This window comes from Haliotis rufescens, unplaced genomic scaffold, assembly GCF_023055435.1.
Source record: "Haliotis rufescens isolate VD_foot unplaced genomic scaffold, xgHalRufe1.0.p SCAF_13, whole genome shotgun sequence".
In the NCBI taxonomy this organism is placed as follows: Eukaryota; Metazoa; Mollusca; class Gastropoda; order Lepetellida; family Haliotidae; genus Haliotis; species Haliotis rufescens.
Window position 1 is genome coordinate 4622855 of NW_025963813.1, and position 20203 is coordinate 4643057.

The following is a 20203-nucleotide window of genomic DNA, read 5'->3' on the forward strand; positions in this document are numbered from 1 at the left end:
TGGAGACCTATTCTACACACAGATCTCCACAAACAGACATCCATAGGGTACTGGAGACCTATTCTACACACAGATCTTCACAAACAGACATCCATAGGGTACTGGAGACCTATTCTACACACAGATCTCCACAAACAGACATCCATAGGGTACAGGGGACCTATTCTACACACAGATCTCCACAAACAGACATCCATAGGGTACTGGAGACCTATTCTACACACAGATCTCCACAAACAGTCATCCATAGGGTACTGGAGACCTATTCTACACACAGATCTCCACAAACAGACATCCATAGGGTACAGGGGACCTATTCTACACACAGATCTCCACAAACAGACATCCATAGGGTACTGGAGACCTATTCTACACACAGATCTCCACAAACAGTCATCCATAGGGTACAGGAGACTTATTCTACACACAGATCTCCACAAACAGACATCCATAGGGTACAGGAGACCTATTCTACACACAGATCTCCACAAACAGTCATCCATAGGGTACAGGGGACCTATTCTACACACAGATCTCCACAAACAGACATCCATAGGGTACTGGAGACCTATTCTACACACAGATCTCCACAAACAGTCATCCATAGGGTATTGGAGACCTATTCTACACACAGATCTCCACAAACAGTCATCCATAGGGTACAGGGGACCTATTCTACACACAGATCTCCACAAACAGTCATCCATAGGGTACAGGAGACCTATTCTACACACAGATCTCCACAAACAGTCATCCATAGGGTACAGGGGACCTATTCTACACACAGATCTCCACAAACAGACATCCATAGGGTACTGGAGACCTATTCTACACACAGATCTCCACAAACAGTCATCCATAGGGTATTGGAGACCTATTCTACATACAGATCTCCACAAACAGACATCCATAGGGTACTGGGGACCTATTCTACATACAGATCTCCACAAACAGACATCCATTGGGTATTGGAGACCTATTCTACATACAGATCTCCACAAACAGACATCCATAGGGTACTGGAGACCTATTCTACACACATATCTCCACAAACAGACATCCATTGGGTACTGGAGACCTATTCTACACACATATCTCCACAAACCGACATCCATTGGGTATTTGGGACCTATTCTACATACAGATCTCCACAAACAGACATCCATAGGGTACTGGAGACCTATTCTACATACAGATCTCCACAAACAGACATCCATAGGGTACTGGGGACCTACTCTTCACACAGATCTCCACAAACAGACATCCATAGGGTACTGGGGACCTATTCTACACACATATCTCCACAAACAGACATCCATTGGGTATTGGGGACCTATTTTACACACAGATCTCCACAAACAGTCATCCATAGGGTACTGGAGACCTATTCTACACACAGATCTCCACAAACAGACATCCATAGGGTACTGGAGACCTATTCTACACACAGATCTCCACAAACAGACATCCATTGGGTACAGGGGACCTATTCTACACACAGATCCCCACAAACAGACAACCATAGGGTACTGGAGACCTATTCTACACACATATCTCCACAAACAGACATCCATTGGGTATTTGGGACCTATTCTTCACACAGATCTCCACAAACAGACATCCATAGGTTACTGGAAACCTACTCTACAGACAGATCTCCACAAACAGACATCCATAGGGTACTGGAGACCTATTCTTCACACAGATCTCCACAAACAGACATCCATAGGTTACTGGAAACCTACTCTACAGACAGATCTCCACAAACAGACATCCATTGGGTATTTGGGACCTATTCTACACACAGATCTCCACAAACAGACATCCATAGGTTACTGGAAACCTACTCTACAGACAGATCTCCACAAACAGACATCCATAGGGTACTGGAGACCTATTCTACACACAGATCTCCACAAACAGTCATCCATAGGGTACTGGAGACCTATTCTACACACAGATCTCCACAAACAGTCATCCATAGGGTACTGGAGACCTATTCTACACACAGATCTCCACAAACAGACATCCATTGGGTACAGGGGACCTATTCTACACACAGATCCCCACAAACAGACAACCATAGGGTACTGGAGACCTATTCTACACACATATCTCCACAAACAGACATCCATTGGGTATTTGGGACCTATTCTACACACAGATCTCCACAAACAGACATCCATAGGTTACTGGAAACCTACTCTACAGACAGATCTCCACAAACAGACATCCATAGGGTACTGGGGACCTATTCTACACAAATTTCCACAAACAGACATCCATAGGGTACTGGAGACCTATTCTTCACACAGATCTCCACAAACAGACATCCATTGGTACTGGGGACCTATTCTACACACAGATCTTCTCAATCTTCTAGTACCAGCACGTTCACATTTATTTCAGTTGGGAAACCCCATATCTATATTTAGATTCTAAACGTGCACTCTTACGTCACTGTTATAGTGTCAGTATTTTATTCATTTAACACTTCTCTACCCCTAAAATAAAAGGCCCATTGAGCCTCAAAATACATAGATCAGGAAACTAAATGTTTGGTTGACCTCAGAAGAAAACTTGTGTTCAGCTGAGAGCTATTTCCGGCTTATTTATGAGACAATTATGTGCAAGATATATTAATACCCAGCGTAACATGAAATAACATCGAAATTTGTATTATCACAAAATCCACATTTTTGGTGACCAAGTTAATGTCCTGTTCGTTCACTGAACATGATACGACATATTGTCTGACTGCACACAATATACGAATTTGCAACAGGGTGTATGCATTATACTGAAGGATGCATTATACACTGAAAGACAAAGTAAATGTTTTGACTGGTTATTGTGAACATTTTGGTGAATTTTATTTTCATCATACTTCTTTTGTACAGCAGTTTTGATGATGTCCTTCACAGTTTAGAATTACATTTGATTATTTGATTATTTCTGAAACGCACCAAAGAGGCAGGCTGTAAAACACAGTGTCAACAGACTGTTACAAACATGTAATGCTGTCACAACTACCAATAAATTATCATACACAGAGACACCGTGAAACTGTCCTTGAACAGAAGCAGACATATTATATTGATGTTCAGCTTTTCAGGGAGACAAGCAGTGGGTACTGGAGATCTACTCTTCTTGGGAATTGCCACAGGGAGACAAGCAGGGGGTACTGGAGATCTATTCTTCCTGGGAATTGCCACAGGGAGACAGGCAGGGGGTACTGGAGATCTATTCTTCCTGGCAATTGCCACAGGGTGACAGGCAGGGGGTACTGGAGATCTATTCTTCCTGGCAATTGCCACAGGGAGACAGGCAGGGGGTACTGGAGATCTATTCTTCCTGACAATTGCCACAGGGAGACAAGCAGTGGGTACTGGAGATCTATTCTTCCTGGCAATTGCCACAGGGAGACAGGCAGGGGGTACTGGAGATCTATTCTTCCTGGCAATTGCCACAGGGAGACAGGCAGGGGGTACTGGAGATCTATTCTTCCTGGGAATTGCCACAGGGAGACAGGCAGGGGGTACTGGAGATCTATTCTTCCTGGGAATTGCCACAGGGAGACAGGCAGGGGGTACTGGAGATCTATTCTTCCTGGGAATTGCCACAGGGAGACAGGCAGGGGGTACTGGAGATCTATTCTTCCTGGGAATTGCCACAGGGAGACAAGCAGGGGTACTGGAGATCTATTCTTCCTGGCAATTGCCACAGGAAGACAAGCAGGGGGTACTGGAGATCTATTCTTCCTGGCAATTGCCACAGAGAGACAAGCAGGGGGTACTGGAGATCTATTCTTCCTGGGAAATGCCACAGGGAGACAAGCAGGGGGTACTGGAGATCTATTCTTCTTGGGAATTGCCACAGGGAGACAAGCAGGGGTACTGGAGATCTATTCTTCCTGGCAATTGCCACAGGAAGACAAGCAGGAGGTACTGGAGATCTATTCATCCTGGCAATTGCCGCAGGGAGACAAGCAGGGGTACTGGAGATCTATTCTTCCTGGGAATTGCCACAGGGAGACAGGCAGGGGGTACTGGAGATCTATTCTTCCTGGGAATTGCCACAGGGAGACAGGCAGGGGGTACTGGAGATCTATTCTTCCTGGGAATTGCCACAGGGAGACAGGCAGGGGGTACTGGAGATCTATTCTTCCTGGGAATTGCCACAGGGAGACAAGCAGGGGTACTGGAGATCTATTCTTCCTGGCAATTGCCACAGGAAGACAAGCAGGGGGTACTGGAGATCTATTCTTCCTGGCAATTGCCACAGAGATACAAGCAGGGGGTACTGGAGATCTATTCTTCCTGGGAAATGCCACAGGGAGACAAGCAGGGGGTACTGGAGATCTATTCTTCTTGGGAATTGCCACAGGGAGACAAGCAGGGGTACTGGAGATCTATTCTTCCTGGCAATTGCCACAGGAAGACAAGCAGGAGGTACTGGAGATCTATTCATCCTGGCAATTGCCGCAGGGAGACAAGCAGGGGGTACTGGAGATCTATTCTTCCTGGGAAATGCCACAGGGAGACAAGCAGTGGGTACTTGAGATCTATTCTTCTTGGGAATTGCCACAGGGAGACAAGCAGGGGGTACTGCAGACCTATTCTTCACACTGTGGGTGAGCGAGCACTGATCCAACCATATCCCAACAGGGCACATCACAAATGAGCTTCTCACATGTCACCTATGTGTCCACTCAAACCTTCAACATACAATCAACCAACCAACAAGAAGCCTACTCATTGTAACAAAGTCTTGAAAGGCTGACATCAGACAAAAGTCTTAAATCTTTGAAGAGTCTGGTGAAGGTCTATAACTCTTTGATGGTTGACGAAATAGATCATGGTGCTTCAATTACAATGATGTCTTCTAGAGATATATCTCATTCATCACACTAAAAGTGCAGCACCTCCCGTCACCAACTACAGGTTCCATAGAGTTGGACTGACACAAGCCCCAGCCTGTTGCATGAAGCCTGATGTATAGGCAATTGCTCCATCCCGAAACTTGATGTGCTCTATAAACTAGGGTTAGGCTCTTACGAGAAAAGGGTCTTACTGGACTTTTTTACATCGAGCCTTAAGAACTTTCATGGGCAATACAAAAAATAGTACTCCCTGGTGAATACTATGCAAGGTATGAAAGGAACTAATGTCGTCAATGCTTCCTATTTTCTATTTCCAACTGTTTATATTATTGTCATCGTCAGGCTATTGTTTACATTTTATGGTTCATGAATTTTTGATGATTAATTAGAATGGGTCTGAAGCTAAATTTGGGTAGCGCTATATGTTTTTTTATTTGTTTAGCATGTATACAGTACTGCAGGGTACTACAGTAGATAGCTGGTAGACTAACGCTTAGTCTCTGAAAATATATAAAAAAATTATTAAAAATACAAGCTACACTTAAATTGAAAAGGAGCTCCGGTGAGATGGATTTTCAGAGCCTGTGGAAAATTTAGACTTGCTTCATTTAGAGCTTTCACATTACTGCAAGGGCTGGCGGAAGGGAAAATAATATGGTTTAGGGACTGGCGACAGAGAACGTAAATTACGTGATACAATGAGTGAGTGAGTGAGTATGGTTTTACGCCGCTTTTAGCAATATTCAAGCAATATCACGGCGGGGGACACCAGAAATGGGCTTCACACATTGTACCCATGTCGGGAATCGAACCCGGGCTTTCGGCGTGACGAGCGAACACTTTGACCACTAGGCTACCCGACCGCCCCAGCGTGATACAAACCCTGTGATACTGCATTATGATATTACGGGTGGGTACTGTTTAGGGGGCCTTCTTATCAATAATTCAAAAACTTAAAATCTTCCTAGTAGAGCTAATCTTAGACAAATAATATTGCGGGTGTGATTATTGTCACTGTATTAACTCCCTTTGTTAAGCATTTCTATTGTTCAAAATGTCAGCTGAGGCTCTTGAATCAGAGATCGTACCCAATAAAATGGGGAAAGACAATGTATGATGCAATTTTGTTCTTGAAAAACATAAAGGGGAGTTTGAAAATGTGAGAAAATATTGCAGTATGGTAATGACATAACATTGCAGTATGTATCACAACACAGACTTAAGCATCACAGTATATTACACTACAAAATTCCAGTCAATACTCTCCCCTAGTAACCATGGTAACATGTATATATCTTTACTTGTATGGAGACTTTGTTTTCTTTCTAAAGGATCTGCAGTGGCCAGAGGCTACTTACAATGCATGTGATCAATAATTATTTAAAAAGCTAACACCTACTTTGGTTTTCTGTGATTTTTGCAGTTGCATCTTTTTTTAGTTTTTCTAATCCATCAAATATGAGGCACTTCGGCAAATAAAATTAAATTTGAACTTTTTATATTTTATGTGTTTATAGTTTACTGAAAAATAATATCTTAATATCAGGCAGCCTTTACAAAACACAAAACCACAAATATCAAAACCAGTTCTATCACTGTGTGTCAGCTTGATGTTGGGAGGAAACCACAAAGTGATGCAGGTCTTAGATGTTTACCACTTTGGTGATAACCATGGGAATAGTGCACGGTGCATGGGAATAGTGCAAGATGCATGGGAATAGTGCATGGTGCATGGGAATAGTGCAAGATGCATGGGAATAGTGCAAGATGCATGGGAATAGTGCACAATGGTTAGGCGCGGAGCATGAACTGATAAGTTGCACCAACCGGCCATGTCGCCGTTTCCAACCTACCAATCTATTTCAGTCGATTCCTACAAGAACAGATTACTGGAGACCAATCAAACAAAGACCAGGGTGCCATTGTACAAAGCGATCTTAGCTCTAACGTGATCGTAACTCCCACACCTTTACTTACGGCAGTCCTAGCGCAAAGGGTGTGACCCTGGGTTTACCTTCACAAAGTGATCTTATCACTACGATGATACTCCAATACTTAAACAAAGACTTACGAAAGTCATAGCGATAAAATTGTTTTTCTGCAAGTGGGCCCACGTTTTGATTCTCCACGTTGGTACAACTAGCTAAGCCAATTCTTTTCATTGTTCACCAAGACATTTGAAATATTGCTCAAGGCTGTCCGATCCCAATTCACTCACTCATCACCATGGGTTGCACAAAAGTTTTTTAAAAATATCCAAAACGTAAAAAGACATAACTTCTGTTGCAGAGGGGATGTAAATCACTCTTGAAATTGTCATCTCTCATTTCATTCATAAAATATTCATGTTTGTAAACATATCCAAACTTGTCTCTTTGCTGTGTATAACATATTATGTTTACTTCATTAACATTTCAACCTGTCCACAGAATGGACAACTCAACAGTTCATATTAGGAATGCATCAGTTGGGACACTTTTATTACCCATCAACAATGCAAATGACGTGAAACGCAACACTGTTCAATTAAATAGTCTACACACCAAGTCAGTCAAACACATGGCACAAATAAACTTCAGACATCCCAACAGTTCCACTCTACAACAAACTGAATGTCTGATTCACTGCATCAGTCAATCATGACTGACAGAACAATTGTTAAGTAAAATATGTTGGATATCTGTGAAAACGTGGCAACAGACAAAGGAAGCCCTATTTTGATATGTTTTGTCAGATAATTTGGTCACTCCTTTTTTCTCAGCATCCTGTAAATAATCAAGTCTGGATCAGACAGAACTGTGATCATGGTGATTGATATCATGAGCAAAGTCCTCAGCTGCCAATGTACGATGATATACAATCACCCAGGGTGTGATTTCATATTTATTTCTTCACTGCACCTAGTGCAGACTGCAGTTAACAACAGACTGCATAACAGATATACTGGCTGCACCATATGCTTCACAAGAAAGTAAACAAAAAGAGAATGTTAAGTTTACTCATCGTACGACATATTCTGGGACAAGTACATTTACACTTCAACATCAGTGTAATACATGATCATAATCATCTCCCAATCATAACCATGTTACAATTCAAACATATTTTTGGCTAACGTGTATATAGCACAGATTTGGGATCTGTAGCATACATAAACAGGTTGTAAACATGAACATCGTGAGAAATGAAAGTATTTTTATTTCAATTTGTTTATATCTTGCATACATGATATAAATATGAAGCAAGTGACATTTATTCGCCTGTTTGTGGAATATTTCACATTTTATTGACTGCTCTCGTTGCAATCTGAGATTTAAATCTGCAGTGCAGTCCATGTCCATGGGAAATCACACCCTGTCAACAAGGCTGATCCCTCCCCAATACATTACGTCATGCAGCCGTGAAAATCCAAATAAGAATTGACCTTCAGCAACCCTTGTCGTAAGCGGCAACTAACAGGATACTCGGGTGGTCAGGCTTACTCACTTGGTTAATGCATGCCATCCTATCCCAATTGTGTAGATAGATGCTCTTGATGGTCTGGTAGAGACTCAGTTATTTACAGACCACCTGCTGTTAACTCTTTCAATACAACAGGCAAGTACTAGCCAAGCCATTGCCACATCAAAGTAGTAAATAATTTTATGAACCTACCTGTCACATCATTCATTTAATAAATCTATCGCATTTCACAATGTCTGAAATACATATTTCATTTTCAATATATCATATTTTATCGAAAGATTAAAAAATTATTCACTATTTCCCGCAATGTTATTGAAAAACAATTCTCGGAGACATGCTTCGACAGTGGGTCCACATAGAACATGTCAAACAGCAAAATAAAGCAAATCAAGTAAAAAATATAATTTAAAAAAAATATATCTAAGGGTTGTTGAACTTACATCTAAGTTTTTATTTCCATCTTTTTGTGCAATCGCGTGTAATATAAGTCAAACAATTTCTATGCTCTGGCACAATGTTTAATGACAAAATATATACACGAGAAATCATTGCACAGCTTGTAACCTTGCATGATACACACACGAAGTTCCATATTTTTTTACATAGGTCGCGATTTCTGCGTTCAGGTTCAGAATAACATGACATAACCAAAACCTTTAGTCTAAATATGAAATTTATCATTAACAAAGACAGTAAGCATTGCTGTAATTTGATTGGCTGCCTTAGGTCACATGCTTAAATTTGACCAATCAAAAACCTAGTAGCAGATTTCGGCGAGAAAGCGTCATTAGAAAACAATGTCTATCTCATGTTAAATCCTATGTTACAGCTATGAAAATACTACAGGGGAGGTTACTGTCATTTAATGACGTCATAAACTTTCTAATGATGCCAAAACATCGAAGGACTCGACACACGTGTGATTCAAATGAAGCCACTAAAAAGGGAGGTATTTCCTGTTATTTCCTCATGTTACTGAGCGAACAGCGGCTGTTATTGGGAAATGGGTGATAACAGATACCATTTAAAATTCTTTCAAATATAATTTTCCATTTACGTAAACAATGAAAATTAAATAGAAATAGGTAAGCGGATATAATGAAATCTAAAATTTGCTGAAAATCTTCGAATCTTCGCATCCTTGGTGCTTAATCTGGATGTTATGAGTGTGTTAGTTTACATTTTTTATTTAAAAAGAACTTAATTGATTTGTAAATGCATTATCTAAATAATGTGATAAACAGAAGTTTCATTTGTATAAACAGTAGGATTGGACCTTTCAAATGGTGAATAAGATATTGTATCAAAGAAGTTTTACAAGCAGATAATTTCCTTGATAAATATAGGCTTCATCTATCACCCCAGAGTCTCTGGGAACTCGGTGTCACAGCAGTAAAAGCTTCTGTTTGACTGGTGTTGAAAGAGTTAAACAACAAACAAAGAAACAAACATTACATCATGAGTCACATCCACATAGCATACCGTTCATGGACTAGTGGCTTGATGCAACAGAAGTATACATAGTGAGATAAAAAACGGCCATGTTACCATGGTAACCTACTAAACCTTGTGACCGAACGTTGTTGTCCTCGTCACCTTATGTTCCTGATGTGCGGTCCCTTCTAGATCAATATATTCAACACCAAAAAACAATGTATCCATTTGGAGATAAACATTATGTGTTTTAGATATGTGGGTGTTAGTGAGTATTCAATACCCTGAAATTTCACTTCTGGTATTCCTTGTCCTCCACATGTAGAGTACTTGATAAAAGGACGACCACCGTTACATTGAAAAATGAAAGAAGTCTCCCGTCACTTGTCACTTGTCATGTGAATAGTTTTGTTATATTACTGCAGTTATAATTTTCTTTTTAAACCTATCAAATCCAGAAAATGAATAACAATAACTTTTATTTATTTTTCTGATTATTGTGTTTGGTGCCAGTTGGATGAACCTGAAAATAATCAAATAATTAAAAAGTGTTGTTCAAGTAACAATCTCTTACTATGCTAATGCATGAGAACATGTGTAAGTGTAGGTTTTATACATTAAATTAACTCATTGTACATGTTAATTTATTCCATTTAGTTTCATGTAATGAATAAAATTGTGCCATCTTGTGTATGAAATGAATTCAGTGTATTTTTGTGCATTTCTCACTGATCTGCAACATCAACTACTGTAATAGGCTTATTGAAAACACAAACAGACCAACTGCCAAACATCAGCATGCATTCCTTTGACATTTCAGACACCCTAGTTGTCCATTCAACCCTATTCAACCCTTCCCTTCTCCACTCAACCCATCTTACTCAACCCCCCCCCCAACTCAAACTCAAACCTTCCAGACCAGTCGGGTAGCCTAGTGGTTAAAGCATTCGCTCGTCACACCTAAGGCCCGGGTTTGATTCCCCACATGGGTACAATGTGTGAGGCCCATTTCTGGTGTCCCCCGCCGTGATATCGCTGAAATAGGTGGCATAAAACCACACTCACTCACAAGACCACCAACCACTCAACCCTCCCCTTACAACATAGCTACCCCACCCCAGCCCCACTCAACCCTCCCCTAATTCCACCCTAACCTCACTCAACCCTCCCCCTCACTTCACCCCAGCCCCACTCAACCCTCCCTTCACTCCACCCTAACCTCACTCAACCCTCCCCCTCACTTCACCCCAGCCCCACTCAACCCTCCCTTCACTCCACCCTAACCTCTCTCAACCCTCACATCACACCACCCTAACCTCTCTCAACCCTCCCTTCACTCCACCCTAACCTCACTCAACCCTCCCTTCACTCCACCCTAACCTCACTCAACCCTCACATCACACCACCCTAACCTCTCTCAACCCTCACATCACACCACCATAACCTCTCTCAACCCTCCCTTCACTCCACCCTAACCTCACTCAACCCTCCCTTCACTCCACCCTAACCTCACTCAACCCTCCCTTCACTCCACCCTGACCTCTCTCAACCCTCACTTCACACCACCCTAACCTCTCTCAACCCTCTCTTCACTCCACCCTGACCTCTCTAAACCCTCCCTTCACTCCAACCTTACCTCACTCAACCCTCCCCTTCAATTCACCCCAGCCTATCTCAACTCCTTCCCCATTCCACCCTAACCTCACTCAACCCTCCCCTTCAATTCACCCCAACCCATCTTAACCCCTCCCCTGACTCATTGCATGTTAATTTATTCAGATTCATGTAATGAATAAAAGAGTGCCATCTACCCCAAACCCACTCAACCCTCCCTCACTCAGTACCCCCATCCCACTCAACCCTCCCTCACACTCTACCCCCACCCCACTCAACCCTCCCTCACACTCTACCCCCACCCCACTCAACCCCCCCTCACACTCTACCCCCATCCCACTCAACGCTCCCTCACGCTCTACCCCCACCCCACTCAAACATCCCTCACCCCACTCAACCCTCCCTCACACTCTACCCCCACCCCACTCAACCCTCCCTCACACTCTACCCCCATCCCACTCAACTCTCCCTCACACTCTACCCCCACCCCACTCAACCCTCCCTCACGCTCTATCCCCTTCCCACTCAACCGTCCCTCACATTCTACCCCCACCCCACTCAACCCTTCCGCACACTCTACCCCCACCCCACTCAACCCTCCCTCACTCTCTACCCCCACCCCACTCAACCCTCCCGCACACTCTACCCCCACCCCACTCAACCCTCCCGCACACACTACCCCCATTCCACTCAAACCTCCTTCACACTCTACCCCCACCCCACTCAACCCTCCCTCACGCTCTATCCCCACCCGACTCAACCCTCCCTCACACTCTACCCCCACCCCACTCAACCCTTCCGCACACTCTACCCCCACCCCACTCAACCCTCCCTCACGCTCTACCCTCACCCCACTCAACCCTCCCGCACTCTACCCCAACCCCACTCAACCCTCCCGCACACTCTACCCCCATTCCACTCAAACCTCCTTCACACTCTACCCCCACCCCACTCAACCCTCCCTCACACTCTACCCCAACCCCACTCAACCCTCCCTCACTCTCTACCCCAAACCCCCACAACCATCACTCACACTCTACCCCCACAACCATCACTCACACTCTACCCCCACCCACCCACACCCACACACAAAACCATCACACTCTACCCCCCCACCCACACAACCATCACTCACGCTCTACCCCCACCCCACTCAACCCTCCCTTCCACTCTACCCTCACCCCACTCAACCCTCTCTACCCCCATCCCACTCAACCATCACTCAAACTCTACCAACCCCCACCCCACAACAATCACTCACACTCTACCCCCACCCCACTCAACCCTCCCTCACACTCTACCCCCACCCCACTCAACCCTCCCTCACACTCTACCCCGACCTCACTCAACCATCACTCACACTCTACCAACCCCCACCCCACAACTATCACTCACACTCCACCCCCACCCCACTCAACCCTCCCTCACATTCTACCCCCATCCCACTCAACCGTCACTCACACTCCATCCCCATCCCACTCAACCCTCCCTCACACTCTACCTGCACCCCACTCAACCCTCCCTCACACTCTACCCCAACCCCACACTCCACCCCAACCCCTCTCCACCCCGACCCCACTCCATCCCGACCCCACACTCCAGCTCAACCCCACACTCCACCCAAATCCCAGTCCATCCCAACCCCCCGCTCCAGCTCAACCCCCCACTCCACCCCAACCCCAACCCCACTCTCCACCTCAACCCCCCACTCCACCTCACCCCCACTCCACCTCACCCCCACTCCACCTCACCCCCACTCCACTCAACCCTCCCCGTAACCTGCCATCAACCAAGTCACCAAGTCTGACCACCCGATCCATTAAGTCTCCCCTTATGACAAGTATTGTTTGCTTATAAATGCTAATTCTGCAAAGACTTTTAATATTATTATAGTCACCATGGTAACATGTACTTGTATTTACTTCTGTCAACAAGAAGGTTTATGTTCTCTGTGTCCCCTTGTAAAGATACGGCTTAGAATTGGTGAGAGGCGAAGTAAGAAATCAAGTTTTTAAGAAATGTCTAGCCCTACTCAACTTTCAGTTGGTGAGCTACAAATTTTTTTTCATAGCTCAGTATTTTCTCTTTATTTGGCATGAAGATGTTTGGGTTGGTTGGTCAGTGAAAAAAATAAATGCCAAATATTGTTCTGATTGCAGGATGAGTAGCATTTGCACAGTAACATGTATCCATATTTATTTCTGAGGAGGTTTTGTTCCTGTGATGAGAAGATTGAATGTGGAAAGATAGGTAAATAAAAATAAATTTAAACTATTTATATTATATTTTATGATCGTGACAAAAAAAAGTGTGGCCTAATTTGACTGCAGCAGTGATGTACGAATACAATCACCCCTCGTGGGCCTCTTTATCATTTTGTCCAAAAGCAAATCCAACAGGAGTTAGGTCACAACTGATAAGCACACAAAACCTAAATTATTTCATGAAAAAATAAACTTGAAGTATGACATTTTGGGGATAAGGCCACTTAAAACAAGTCTTTGTTTCTCGTGACTTTTTTCAAAAGTGACTGGATAGGAGGGAGAATTTATATTTTTTCATTATTTCTTTAGTAGCTGCAACTTGATCTTTATGCACTATGTGATCTCTTTTGGCTACATCTTCTGCGTCTCAAGGTATGAAACTGGGGCACCAAGGCCAGCGTGGTGACTGCTAGGTTCACCTGGATACCAACATGCCATTAATGGCCAAGCATGAGCAAAAATTTGGAATTTGGAGCAAAATAGAAATTTGAATTGAAAAGTCATTTCTCAACTGTGTCTAATTTCTTTTTAACATCATTTAAGAAACAGGGAAAAATAAACCAAGAAATTTATTTGATGTCACTTCTATAATAACTTTGATTTGGTCAGTCAGCGGTCACTCATCCATCTAACCAATTCCATCCATAATACTAATTACTATCAATCCTTTGGAGTAGGTTGAACTATGGTATTCCACTCTGTAACTGTGCAAGTGCCAATGGCAAAGACGTCACCTGATACCAAAAATGATAATTCTGAAAATGGCACTTCTCGTAGTCGTGTGTAACATCAAAATCCCTGGTGTTTCATATTAGCCACAGTTCAATGCTTTTCAGTGCAATAAAGTTCAGAACAATAAACGTGCTTATAAATGACTTGAGGGAGTGAAGTTTTATGCCACTAGTCGCAGGGTTTTACGCGATGCAGAAATGTGAGACCAGTGAGCACAAATGTTTAGAATTGATGCAGAAAAATATAATATTCATTGTCCCAAATTCTTGACAAAAATTTTAAAGATCCTGTAATCTAACTAATTATTAAATCTTACAGTACAGTACATCTTTTCACAACTTCACAGGACCCCCATATTTCCTGGAAGGACCCTTGAAATTAGTATTGTAGGTTAGGGTTAAATCCTACAAGAATGAGTTTATACTGTACCAACACTACTATATACTCATGCGCTGAATCAAACCCAGGTTTTGAGCAATGACAAGCCAGTGCTCTAACCACTAGGCTACCCCACTGTGTTGACTCAATGTTATCGTCTTTTCATCATAAGCACCCCCTTTTCCTCAAGTACTTGTGTTTCCGGTAACCCCATCCATCCATTATTTCACTGGCGACCCAAATGGCTTTATCACAGCTGAAAACAGCTGTCAAGAAACCCATATATTGAACATATGGAAAAAAATTTGGGTGTTACCAAATTTTATCATTGCTGTGACTGTTTTGATTACAAATTCAAGAAACAGTGGAATTAACATCAGTTCTAAACAAGCCATTTGTTTTAAGCATTATAACAAATATTACATAAAAATAGGACCCATACGACCAGAGCCATAAGCATGTTTCCTGAAAATCAATTATTGGTGGGACCAACCCACAGGAGCAGGCCCCCACTTTTTTCCCATGAACAATTTTTTCACAAACAAATTTTCATAAACAGTTAGGGTTAATTTAATATAAACATGTATAGGATTAATAATAGGCATTTTAGTCTTGTCCCTCGTGAATCAGTGCCTTTGATGACATGAGGCAATTGAACAGAATCATGCTTATTACATAAATATGGTATTACCCAAAGCATCACATCTTTAGTTAAAGCTTAACCCCATTTCTCTATGTCATAGTTCCCTTCATATATTAACAACAGCTGTTAAATAACATTAATTAAAATTACGCCCAATACAAATTTCCTATTATTCACCAAGGCTACTAGCTAACTACTATATCACTTATATATATTAATATTTAAATCAACATATACTTATACATTTTGTAATATGTAATTCTATATTTATAATATAACCTTTATGCAAATATCTATTTTTATCTGAATATAATATATAGTATATCCACACTGCCCTTCTGTGTATGTATTGTATAATTACTCCCCACTCCTATTGTGGGGGGGTTGGTGGTTTATTCTTTTATTTAGTATATCATATAGTACCAACCCCACCTACCCTGTTGACGAAATAGACCCTGAAGTCGACGTTAAACCCTGAAATGATGATGAATCATCACTCGAGCATTGGGTGTGATGGACAGTTACCTTTCAGGTAAATAGTACAAGCCTTGTGTGAGTTTCAGTTAAACATTCACAACACATAATTAACGTAATCATCTCCCAGTGCATTTAACCATATCTGGGGCTCATAACGTTAATTAATAATTACAGATTCAGTATCACATCATCATATGACAAATACTTGATCATGTGTTTTCACATGACAGTACATCTGTGACTGTCACAGTTTCGTAGTGAAATGTGATGACGGTGCCAGTCAGTGAACTCATATTATCAAGTACACATTCACTTCAAGCAATATTTACAAAACTCAAAGTTCTAACAATGCCAAGCAATAAAACATGACCAGAACTGACAGGTTAAACGTATTTCTTATATGTTTCATTTATACACCACAATGGATTTGTTTGAATTTTGATTAAATTTATTGTTGTCAGTCTCACTGCTCCACAAGCTGAACGAGCTCAATTCAATTCAAAAAGGCTTTCAGAAATGTGAATGTTTCATGTTGTGCATAAAAGTATATTAACTAATATCATGAAAACAATTTTCAAATATGTTGAAGTTGAGTATGCAAATCAATTTCAAGTTAATAATTGGGACAAGTTTGCAGTGTGAAGCATCTTCATGACTGAATCACCTCAAGAAATCCTGTTATAATAAAAAGAAACGGAGACAAATGGATGATAAATGTATGACATGTTTTGTATGTCTTCAGCATGACGAGTACTTTCCTCGCAGGTCTGAATAGATTTATGAGTGAGTGAGTTGTTTAACATTTTTTTTTTCAGCACTATTTCATTCAATTACTGACATTACGAAAGGACACAATACTATTCTGAAGACATATAGCCCATGGAATGCTGGAGACGAGAATAGGGTGAAAGTGCTGAAAAGGGAAAGAGAATGGGATGCTTGAGCTGAGAAGGGGGATCACACCAGAGAAAAAGTCCAGTAATTGGGTGGGACAATTCCTGTGCCCAACACCAAGCTACCTGCCTGTGACATATAGGGGTAGCAATATCATGACGGTGTGGCACTGTGGAATACCAAAATCAATATTTTTTTATAAGAAAATGCAGAGTTAGATATAATATGACTGGGAACTGCTTCAGAGCATATCATGGTTTTATACATGTCAAAGTAACTGTTTCCTCAACTCACATATCAGCTGCTGATTATTGTGTTGGCCACATTGAAAGTAGTTCACAACACATTTTACAAATGGTCATTTATATGTCACTTATGAAGTGCTTATCAAATACAAAAGCAACTCAAAATGTTATTTCAAAAATTGTGATTTTTTTAAAGCATTGGTAAGAAATATTTGTTTTGATTTTCATGAACTTGTAATAGTTGACAAACTTATTGTTACCATGGTCAAATTGTGTATATACCTCCTATGAATATCTGCTAAATTCAATGGCCATCTTACAAATATTGAAAGTCGGGATGTTGAGGTGAAGGAAGAGGAGACTGGGAACATGGCTTTATCACATGTATATGGACCCGCCCACTTTAACAAGGTAAATCGGCTACTCGAAACGGGTAATGTTATAAGTCTTTATACCACAGAGTGAGAAAATGATTAGTAATTCTATTGTATTACAGTGTTGTAGAATCGCCATGCCTGCACGCGACCAGCTCGCGATAAAGATGTCGATGTCATTATCAGCTGACAGGGTCGCGACGCATGACATATCAACGTGAAACGAAGAGAAAATCGGTCAGGGCGTCCATTTTGCTCTACAATAGGAGCGTAGCTCATCTAAATTCAGTACACTGTACGGGAGTGCATTAAAACACCGTTATATTTCAGTACGAAGTGTGGGCGCCGCACCCCGGTAAATTGCCTGAGCCGATTGTTTCCCTCAAAACTGCTCAGGCGTGCGACACTGAAATCGACATGCTAGGGTGCACATGTATTATTCTCCCTTTAAATGACTGAGAACATATATAGCACACGTTACTTACAGTAGTGGATGTACGTCTAGCAGCTTGCCTCGGTTCAGTGATTTTCTGGTTGGGCGAAAATAAACAAAGCCAGGTCACCTTGTTCTCGATGATAACAGATATTGTTCAAATATGAGGGGTATGGTGCCCACCGCCATATTGAAAGCAATGACAGTGCGCAAAGCAATTCGCGCATTGTGACGTCACGGTGGATCAACTTTGATGAGGCTAGTCAACTGTTGAGAATTTGCTGAATTGATTAGGCACAACCATGAACCATAACAGAATCGATAATTAATAATGTTTTATATGGAGTCTATAATTTCCACATCCAGTTTATGTATCATTGTAATTTATTCAAAGTTGCAGTGAAGCGTGTAAACAATCAATAACACTCAGGCGGACATAAATTACTCGCACCTAATAAAGACCTCAGTGTACAGTCTACTGGGTTTAACCATTGTCGTATTGGGGAAAATCCATAGTGTATATTGCACCTGCCTGTCAAAGGAGTATTGTGAAACGAAACAAAAAAAATACAAATATTCCGTGTTGTGTTAGCAAGGCCAAAACAAGTGAATTTTATTGTGTTTTCTTCCTTATTTATGTGTTTTCGGTGAACATATTATCATCGACTTTTCCCGTTAGGATCGCAAATACAGTATTGACACATGCGTTACTGTCAATGTTGTTCAACATTAAATGTTGTTTCACTATCGAAAGTTTTGGTTTGAGAAGTGTAAAGGAATTATGAAATATTCAAAATTATGAAACAATCTAATCTGTTACACTCGTTATGCAACCAAAAGTGAAACAAAAGGTTTTGAATTGATTCCTAAGAGACTGTTATTCGAGGATGGGCCAGGCATTCTCAACAAAGCATCTTGTAAAAGTTTGTCGATATATAACCTTTCTGAAAGATTCGTTGAAAATCTGTATTAATAAAATAATAAATACTCATAAGTTGAGATAATCAATATTTGTCCAGATAAAAGAATATTCTTTTTTTTTTTTAAATGTAATCTTATGAAAATGAGAAGATCTTCGCGAACATCGATTGTTTGATGACGCCACACTATTGTTCGTGACGTACTGGTGACGTCAATGGTTAATTGGAAACTGTTATTTACGTTTTATATCCATATGATTCAATATATAAACGTAAATTTAACCATACTTAGCACACGTATAATCATAATGTCACACATCCTTTCTGAAACTGCCGACGTTAAACAGGTATACCATTGCTGACATCTTTGTTGCATGACGTGTAACGACGTCACACAAGGAATTACGTCACAAACGGTTGATGTTTACTATGTTGAAACTGCAGTCTTTTCGGCACGGAATTCAAATGGAAAAGACGACTTGTTAACTAAAATTAATCATGTTAGCGGGGATAAATATAGAGAATACAGTTTTCGTGTGTATCGCACACCGAGGTTACGAAACTCAGCATCCAAGCATTTCAAACACTCGTTTTGATTTCTTTTAATTATGAATCCCACCGGTATGTAAACTAAGTTTATTGCATCACTGTCATTTACGACCTAATCAATAAATTGCATGATTCCGTGGCATCTGATAGGCCAACTAAGCATTCTTTTGCCGTTTTAATTTGTGAGTGTGAGTGAGTGAGTTTGGTTTAACGCCTCTTTTAACAGTATTCCAGTTATATCACGGCGTGTCAGCTTAATGTGGGAGGAAAGCCCGAAGTGATGCAGGTCTCAGACGTTTACCACTTCGGTGAAACCCACGGGCACGGGTATGGTGCTGACAAACCTAGAAACATAATCGGGGCGAACCGGGATTCGAACCCACAATCATAGGTTTCTGGCGTGCCCAAGGGACGCAACTCTGCATAGCGAATCGCGGCGCCTTATATAGACGACTGGGCCACCCGTGCCCCCTTTAATTTGTGACCAAACCCACTAACGGAATAGTGCTTCCTAATTGGCTGATAATAGAATGGGCGGGGCATATGTTGCATAATTGTCACTGATTTCGTACAGTTGTGTACAGTTTTCTGTGTTAAGCTGTTAATGATAAAAAAAGCTGTCTGTGAAGTTATTATTGTTGACGCATTTATGTATAAGACTTGACTTCAATATGTTGTTTCGTCTATGGAGTTTTAAAAGTCCGCTACGATAATTTATACCGCCAAAAACGCAAAAATCCCGGTTGAATTCGATTCTTAAATCACCCTCCAAGCGGACATCTTTTCAGAAAAGAAGGTGCGTATTGGGATCTGAGGTTGGAATAGAAATGTTAGATAGACGCAAATAATCCGTGAAGCAGTTAGCGTTATTTGCTGTAAACCAAATGAGTAAGTTCCAA

General features: G+C 41.5%; 1 protein-coding gene across 1 annotated transcript in view; it reads right to left on the bottom strand.

The window, feature by feature from the left end:
- The window catches only part of LOC124152344, a 77971-nt gene extending 59925 nt beyond the window's left edge, over positions 1–18046 (bottom strand). Inside the window, exon 1 of the mRNA XM_046525256.2 lies at positions 17888–18046. The gene's annotated coding sequence lies outside the window, so the exon portion shown is untranslated. The remainder of the gene's footprint in view (positions 1–17887) is intronic.
- Between the last annotated feature and the right edge of the window lie 2157 nt (positions 18047–20203).